The sequence below is a fragment of the Quercus suber genome, unplaced genomic scaffold (genome assembly GCF_002906115.3).
Source record: "Quercus suber isolate HL8 unplaced genomic scaffold, Cork oak 2.0 scaffold_13, whole genome shotgun sequence".
In the NCBI taxonomy this organism is placed as follows: Eukaryota; Viridiplantae; Streptophyta; class Magnoliopsida; order Fagales; family Fagaceae; genus Quercus; species Quercus suber.
The window spans coordinates 436,573-445,324 of NW_027069478.1; positions in this window are offsets into that span (position 1 = coordinate 436,573).

Genomic DNA, 8,752 nt, shown 5'->3' on the forward strand with positions numbered 1-8,752 from the left:
TGACCGAGGTGCACTTGCATGTTGTCTGCTCTCAGCTTTTGACAGTTGGGTCTAGTATGCCCTCTGTCCACAATAGTGACACACATACTCATTCTAGACCCCATTTGGTCTTGAGAGAGATCTTGCTCTGGTTTCGGTCTGCCCATAGATTGATTTCGGGCTTATTCACCATCCGTTGCTCACTCACATTCTTCTTCTCAGCCTTGACATTCTCAAGGAGTGTTTCTTCTACAGTAGGCTCTTTGGCCTTCATAAATTTCACTTCTTTGATAACTTTGGCTGATGAGCTACTTCCTCCGTATATCCCACTCCGGACTTATCTGAAAATGTTTTGAGACGAGATAACATCTTCTAGCTTTCTGGAGGAGACCCTTTCAATCTTGGCTTGCGCTTGCACCATTTCTTGCTCAAGGAATCTTACTTTGGTAAGCTTCGATAACTCTCCATTTAGTGTCTCAATCTCGCATTTAGCCTCTTATATCTAGCCAGTAGACTTTGTAGTCCTCTTCACCCTTTCATCTTCTTTACCGCCATCTTGCAACCCTTGCATACTCACCTGATCTCTCAAGAAGTAAAGTGTAATTCTCTTGAATACTCAAAGTACCTTCATCCTCTTCAGCTTCAGATTCCTCAACAACTCCAATAGATTCCAAATCAGAATGTTCACCAAGCTCCTTCACAAGTGTATCCAAGTCATCTGAGGATTCCACATGAGCAATGGTCATGAATGCGGAGAAATTTCCTTCTCCATCACAGCTCTCGTCAGAATCAGAATTTGATGAGTCCGAATCACTTAAGTAGTGCATACACCTTTCCCTTCGACTTCAAGTAGTTTGGACATTCCTTTTAATATGCCCATGCCCATGACATTCAAACATGTAATTCCTTGTGAGGATTGGGAATCTTTACCATCTTTTCTTCGAAAGTCTTTCTTCTCTTTTTCGCACTCTGGAATTTTCTTTTGTCACCAAATTTTCCACTATTCTTGAGCTTTAGAATTTCAGAAGTTCTTTACAAGATACGCCACATCTTTATCTATTGTATCCTCTTCGAAGATTCATGAGACCCTATCCTCTCATCAACTTGTCTTAAGAGTAAAGGATTTGCTCTTCTTCGCTGAAGGAAAGACAACTCATATGTCTGTAGAGACCCGACCAGCTCCTGAACCTTGATTTCATCAAGATCTTTGCTCTCTTCAATGGCTGTAACTTTAGCACGAAACTTTCTGATAGTGACCGAAGGATCTTCCTTACAACTTTAGACTCCTCCGTCTTTTCCCCCAAATTAAATTTTCCAATGACCACCTCGTTTAGTTTACTATAAAAAGAGTCAAAGGACTCATCCTCTCTATCTTTACTGCTCAAAGCGAGTGGTCAGCATTTGTAGTTTGGTGTCTTTCACCTTCTTGGTTCCTTCATATGTCGTCTCCAGAATCTCCCATGCTTCTTTAGCAACAGTAATATGAGAAATCCTGTGAAATTCTTCTGGAGAGATACCACAGAAAATGGCATTCAATGCTTTACTGTTTGCATTAGCTGCCGCAAGAGTTGCCTTGTCCCAAGTGGATTTAGCTTCCACTGGCTTTGTCCAACCTATGTCAACTGCATCCTACACAGCTTCATCCATAGAACACAAAAACGCCCTCATTCGGACTTTCCAAAGAGCATAGTTATTACCATCAAAAAATGGTGTAGCAGTGAGAGATTGAGACCTATCCATTCAACAAGGGTCAAGGATCACACTTAGGTAGTAACACCACAACAAGTGTACCCGCTCTGATACCAATTGAAAGTTCAATAAGGGTATGAAACACCCTTGAACGTTTAGACCCCAAATACAAAAATACCAATTCAAACTTACTATCAAACAATTAAAGTGCGGAATATGATAACAAGCTTATAATAGAATTGATAGAACAATCTATGCTAAATATAAACACATCCACAACAGTAAATATAAGGCAAAGATAAAGGAAAGAGAGATGCAAACACATGGACAACACACGATGTATTATCGAAGAGGAAACCAAAGTCCTTGGCGTAAAACCTCTCCGCCGCCCTCCAAGCGGTGATAAAATCTACTAAAGAATATAGTTGGGATACATGAACAGCAGAAGACCCTCCAAGCCTAATCTACCCAAGTACTTAAGCCCTCCAAGCTTCTTGCTCCAACGAGGTTACGCCGAACCTATTTCTTCTTTAGCTTCCCGGATTCCGCTACTTGACCATAGCATCAACCAATGTATATTGGTTCCTTTCCAAACTGCTTCCCAAAGCACCAAATGGACCTTCTCACAGACGTGGGTGTGGTGAGATAAGGGTTTGGTAAATGACCTCTCAAGGGTATGACAATGGAGAGGAAGAGAGTAGAGGAATTTGTAGAGTCTCTTTAGATGAAGATTGGGGATGAATCAATCTTGTATTTCTCTAGGGTTTTCTCTCACAAAATTCTCTCTAGAAGCTCTCTCAATATGATGGGGATAAGGGTGTATATATAGTAGGGTGAGAAGGGAATGCAAAACGTCAGTTTTTGCCAAACAGGGCAAGTTGGCCACTTGAGCTCGCGGCTTGGCCAAGTCGCGAAATCAAGTCGCGACGTAACGGCCTGGTCAAACTGGAACTTTTGTCCTGTAGCGTGATAGCTGGTGCGACCCTTCAGCTTCCCAGTGTGCCTCTCACGTGCCTGCCTTTCGCGGCTTGCCAGTCGCGAGCCACCCGCGAGTCCTAGCCGCGAGACTCTGTTTTTCTTGCACACTCTTGAGCTTTTCTTCACATCTTCTCACACACTACCCTTACAATTTTCCCACCTAAATACAGGGTTGCTAAGTGCTAAATTACAAGCAAATTGGTCATGGAATAAAGCCAATTAAATGGTTAATAAAATTCAACCTTACACCTCTTTATTTAATTTAATCTTTTCTGTTGTTCTACTCATTTTTTTAGAGAAGTTCAATTCTTTACACTTCCCTAATTTCCTATGAAAAATAGTCATAGTTATGAATTTTCAGGTCTTTATCAATCTGCTGTCAATTCGTTACATTAAATTTTTTTATTTATCTTAAGAATATTATTAGCACCCCGTATACACAACAAAACATAAAGTATGTGAAATTGGTGGGATTTTAAGATAAATGAGGAATTGCAAAATATTTTGAACGTAAAGGTGGAAAAAACTTTTCCATTTTATTTCATTTAATCTATTGTTTTGTTCTACTAAGTTTTGAGATTAATTCAATTCTTTACACTTTTCTAATTTCCTTTAAAAAATAGCTGTAGTTATTAATTTTCAGGTCTTTGTCAACCTATTGTCAATTCCTTGCAATAAATTTTCTTATTTATCTTAAGAACATTGTTAACACCGTATGTACTCCATAAAACATAGAGAAAGTGAAATCAATTGGTTTTTAACGTAAATGAGGAATTGTGGACTATTTTAAACAAAAAGGGGGAAAGAACTTTCCCATTTTATTTACTTTAATCTTTTCTTTTGTTCTACTCACTTTTTAGGGTAGTTCAATTCTTTACACTCCTCTAATTTCCTTTATAAAATAGTTGTAGTTACGAATTTTCAGGTTTTTATCAATCTGCTGTCAATTCCTTACAATAAATTTTTTAATTTATCTTAAGAATATCATTAGCACCGCGTATACACCACAAACCATAAAGAAAGTGAAATTGGTTGGAGCTTAAGATAAATGAGGAATTATGAAATATTTTGAACGTAAAGGGGGAAAGAACTTTTCCCTTTTATTTAATTTAACCTTTCGATTTGTTCTACTAACTTTTTAGATTAATTCAATTCTTTACACTTCTCTAATTTACTTTAGAAAATCGTCATTGTAATGAATTTTCAGGTCTTTATGAACCTGTTGTCAATTACTTGCAATAAATTTTCTTATTTATCTTAAAAACATTGTTAGCGACGTGTGTACTCCATAAAACATAGAGAAAGTGAAATTGATTGGTCTTTAAGATAAATGAGGAATTGTGAACTATTTTAAACCAAAAGGGGGAAGAACATTCCCATTTTATTTCATTTAATATTTTCTTTTGTTCTACTCACTTTTTAGAGTAGTTCAATTTTTTCCACCTCTCTCATTTCCTTTAAAAAATAGTCGTAGTTATGAATTTTCAAGTCTTTATCAATCTGTTGTCAATTCCTTACAATAAAGTTTTTTTTGTTTGTCCTAAGAATATTATTAGCACCGCGTATACACAATAAAACATAAAGTTAGTGAAATTGGTTGGATTTTAAGATAAATGAGGAATTGCGAAATATTTTGTATGTAAAGGGGGAAAGAACATTCCCATTTTACTTAATTTAATCCTTTCTTTTGTTCTACTCACTTTTTAGAGTAGTTCAACTCTTTACACATCTCTAATTTCCTTTAAAAAATAGTCGTAGTTATGAATTTTCAGGTTTTTATCAATCCGTTGTCAATTCCTTACAATAAATTTTTTTATTTATCTTAAGAATATTATTAGCACCGCGTATACACCACAAAACATGAAGAAAGTGAAATTGGTTGGATTTTAAGATAAATATGGAAGTGGGAAATATTTCGAACGTAAAGGGGGAAAGAACTTTTCCTTTTTATTTAATTTAATCTTTTTTTTTGTTCTACTAACTTTTGAGATTAATTCAATTCTTCACACTTCTCCAATTTCCTTTGGAAAATAGTTACAGTAATGAATTTTCAAGTCTTTATCAACTTCTTGTCAATTCCTTACAATAAATTTTTTTTATTTATATTAAGAACATTTTTGGCACCGCGTGTACACCATAAAACATGGGGAAAGTGAAATTGATTGGTTTTTAAGATAAATGAGGAGTTGTGAACTATTTTAAACATAAAGAGGGAAAGAACTTTCCCCCCTTATTTAATTTAATCTTCTCTTTCGTTCTACTCACATTTTAGAGTAGTTCAATTCTTTACACTTCTCTAATTTCCTTTAAAAAATAGCTGTAGTTATGAATTTTCAGGTATTTAAATATGTTGTCAATTCCTTACAATAATTTTTTTTTATTTATCTTAAGAATATTACTAGCACCGCGTATACGCCACAAGACATAGAGATAGTGAAATTGGTTGGATTTTAAGATAAATGAGGAATTGGAAAATATTTTGAACGTAAAGGGGGAAATAACTTTTCCATTTTATTTAATCTAATCTTTTCTTTTATTCTACTCACTTTTTAGAGTAGTACAATTCTTTACACTTCTCTAATTTCCTTTAAAAAATAGCTGTGGTTTTGAATTTTCAGGTCTTTATCAACCTGTTGTCAATTCCTTGCAATAAATTTTCTTATTTATCTTAGGAATATTGTTAGCACCGTATGTTCTACTCACTTTTTAGAGTAGTTCAATTCTTTACACTTCTCTAATTTCCTTTAAAAAATAGTTGTAGTCATAAATTTTTAGGTTTTGTCAATCTGTTGTCAATTCCTTACAAATTTTTTTTTATTTATCTTAAGAATATTATTAGCACCGCGTATACACCACAAAACATAAAGAAAGTGAAATTGGTTGGATTTTAAGGTAAATATGGTATTGGGGAATATTTCGAACGTAAATGGGGAATATTTCAAACGTAAATGGGGAAAGAACTTTTCCTTTTTATTTAACTTAATCTTTTGTTTTGTTCTACTAACTTTTGAGATTAATTGAATTCTTTACACTTCTCTAATTTCCTTTGGAAAATAGTCATAGTAATGAATTTTCAAGTCTTTATCAACTTGTTGTCAATTCCTTACAATAAATTTTTTTATTTATCTTTAGAACATTTTTAGCACCGCGTGTACACCATAAAACATGGGGAAAGTGAGATGGATTAGTTTTTAAGATAAATGAGGAAATGTGAACTATTTTAACCACAAAGGAGGAAAGAACTTTCCCTCTTTATTTAATTTAATCTTTTCTTTTGTTCTACTATTTTTTTAGAACAGTTCAATTCTTTACACTACCCTAATTTCCTTTAAAAAATAGTCATCGTAATGAATTTTTAGGTCTTTCCCAACCTGTTGTCAATTCCATGCAACAAATTTTCTTATTTATCTTAAGAACATTGTTAGCACCGTGTGTACACCATAAAACATAGAGAAAGTGAAATTGATTGGTTTTTAAGATAAATTGTGAACTATTTTAAACAAAAAGGGGGAAAGAACTTTCCCATTTTGTTTAATTTTATCTTTTCTTTTGCTCTACTCACTTTTTAGAGTAGTTCAATTCTTTACACTTCTCTAATTTCCTTTAAAAAATAGCCGTAGTTATGAATTTTCAGGTCTTCATCAACCAGTTGTCAATTCCTTGCAAAATTTTTCTTATTTATCTTAGGAACATTATTAGCACCACGTATTAACCACAAAACATAAAGAAAGTGAAATTGGTTGGATTTTAAGATAAATGAGGAATTGGGAAATATTTTGAACGTAAAGGGGGAAAGAACTTTTCCTTTTTATTTCATTTAATCTTTTCTTTTATTCTACTCACTTTTTAGAGTAGTTCAATTCTTTACACTTCTCTAATTTCCTTTAAAAAATAGTCGTAGGTTTGAATTTTGAGGTTTTTATCAATCTGTTGTCAATTCCTTGCAATAAATTTTTTTTATTTATCTTAAGAACACCGTTAGCATCGCGTATGCACCACAAAACATAAAGAAAGTGAAATTGGTTGGATTTTAAGATAAATGTGGAATTGGGAAATATTTTTAACGTAAAGGGGGAAAGAAATTTTCCTTTTTATTTAATTTAACCATTTCTTTTGTTTTGCTCACTTATTAGAGTAGTTCAACTCTTTACACTTCTCTAATTTCCATTAAAAAAAATGGCCATAGTTCTGAATTTTCAAGTCTTTATCAACCTGTTGTCAATTCCTTAGCAAAATTTTTTTTTATTTATCCTAGGAATATTATTAGCACCGCGTATTAACCACAAAACATAAAGAAAGTGAAATTGGTTGGATTTTAAGATAAATGAGGAATTGGGAAATATTTTGAACATAAATGGGGAAAGAACTTTTCCTTTTTATTTCATTTAATCTTTTCTTTTATTCTACTCACTTTTTAGAGTAGTTCAATTCTTTACACTTTTCTAATTTCCTTTAAAAAATAGCTGTAGTTATGTATTTTCAGGCCATTATCAACATGTTGTCAATTCCTTGCAATAAATTTTCTTATCTTAAGAACATTGTTAGCACCGTACGAAAAACGTAAAACATAGGGAAAGTGAAATTGATTGGTTTTTAACGTAAATGAAGAATTGTGGAAAATTTTAAACAAAAAGGGGGAAAGAACTTTCCCATTTTATTTAATTTAATCTTTTCTTTACTTCTACTCACTTTTTAGGGTAGTTCAATTCTTTACACTTCTCTAATTTCCTTTAAAAAATAGCCCTAGTTATGAATTTTCAAGTCTTTATCAATCTATTGTCAATTCTTTGCAATAAATTTTCTTATTTATCATATGAACATTGTTAGCACCATGTGTACACCTTAAAACATAGAGAAAGTGAAATTGAATGGCTTTTAAGATAAATCGTGAAATATTTTAAACAAAAAGGGGGAAAGAACTTTCCCATTTTATTTAATCTGACCTTTTCTTGTGTTCAACTCACTTTTTAGAGTAGTTCAATTAATTACACTTCTCCAATTTCCTTTAAAAAATAGTCGTAGGTTTGAATTTTCAGGTTTTTATCAATCAGTTGTCAATTCCTTACAATAAATTTTTTATTTATTTATCTTAAGAATGTTATTAGCACCGCGTATACACCACAAAACATAAAGAAAGTGACATTGGTTGGATTTTAAGATAAACATGTAAAGGGGGAAAGAACTTTTCCTTTTTATTTAATTTAATTTTTTCTTTGGCTGTGCTCACTTTTTAGAGTAGTTCAATTCTTTACACTTCTCTAATTTCCTTTAAAAAATAGCCGTAGTTATGAATTTTCAGGTCTTCATCAACCTGTTGTCAATTCCTTTCAATAAATTTTCTTATTTATCTCAAGAACATTGTTAGCACCATATGTACACCATAAAAAATTGAGAATGTGAAATTGATTGGTTTTTAACATAAATGAGGAATTGTGAGCTATTTTAAACAAAAAGGGGGAGCGAACTATCCCATTTTATATAATTTCATCTTTTCTTTTTTTCTACTCACTTTTTAGGGTAGTTCAATTCTTTGCACTTCTCTAATTTCCTTTAAAAAATAGACGTAGTTATGAATTTTCAGGTCTTTATCAATCTGTTGTCAATTCCTTGCAATAAATTTTTTTGTTTATCCTAAGCATATTATTAGCACCGCGTATACACCACAAAACATAAAGTTATTGAAATTAGTTGGATTTTAAGATAAATGAGAAATTGCGAAATATTTTGAACATAATGGGGGAAAGAACTTTTCCTTTTTATTTAATTTAATCTTTTGTTTTATTCTACTAACTTTTGAGATTAATTCAATTCTTTACACTTCTCTAATTTCCTTTTGAAAATAGGCATAGTAGTGAATTTTCAATTCTTTACGAACTTGTTGTCAATTCCTTACAATAAATTCCTTTATTTGTCTTAAGAACATTTTTAGCTCCACGTGTACACTACAAAACATGGGGAAAGTGAAATTGATTAGTTTTTAAGATAAATGAGGAATTGTGAACTATTTTAACCAAAAAGGGGGAAAGAACTTTCCCTCTTTATTTAATTTAATCTTTTCTTTTGTTCTACTCATTTTTTAGAGCAGTTCAATTCTTTACACTTCCCT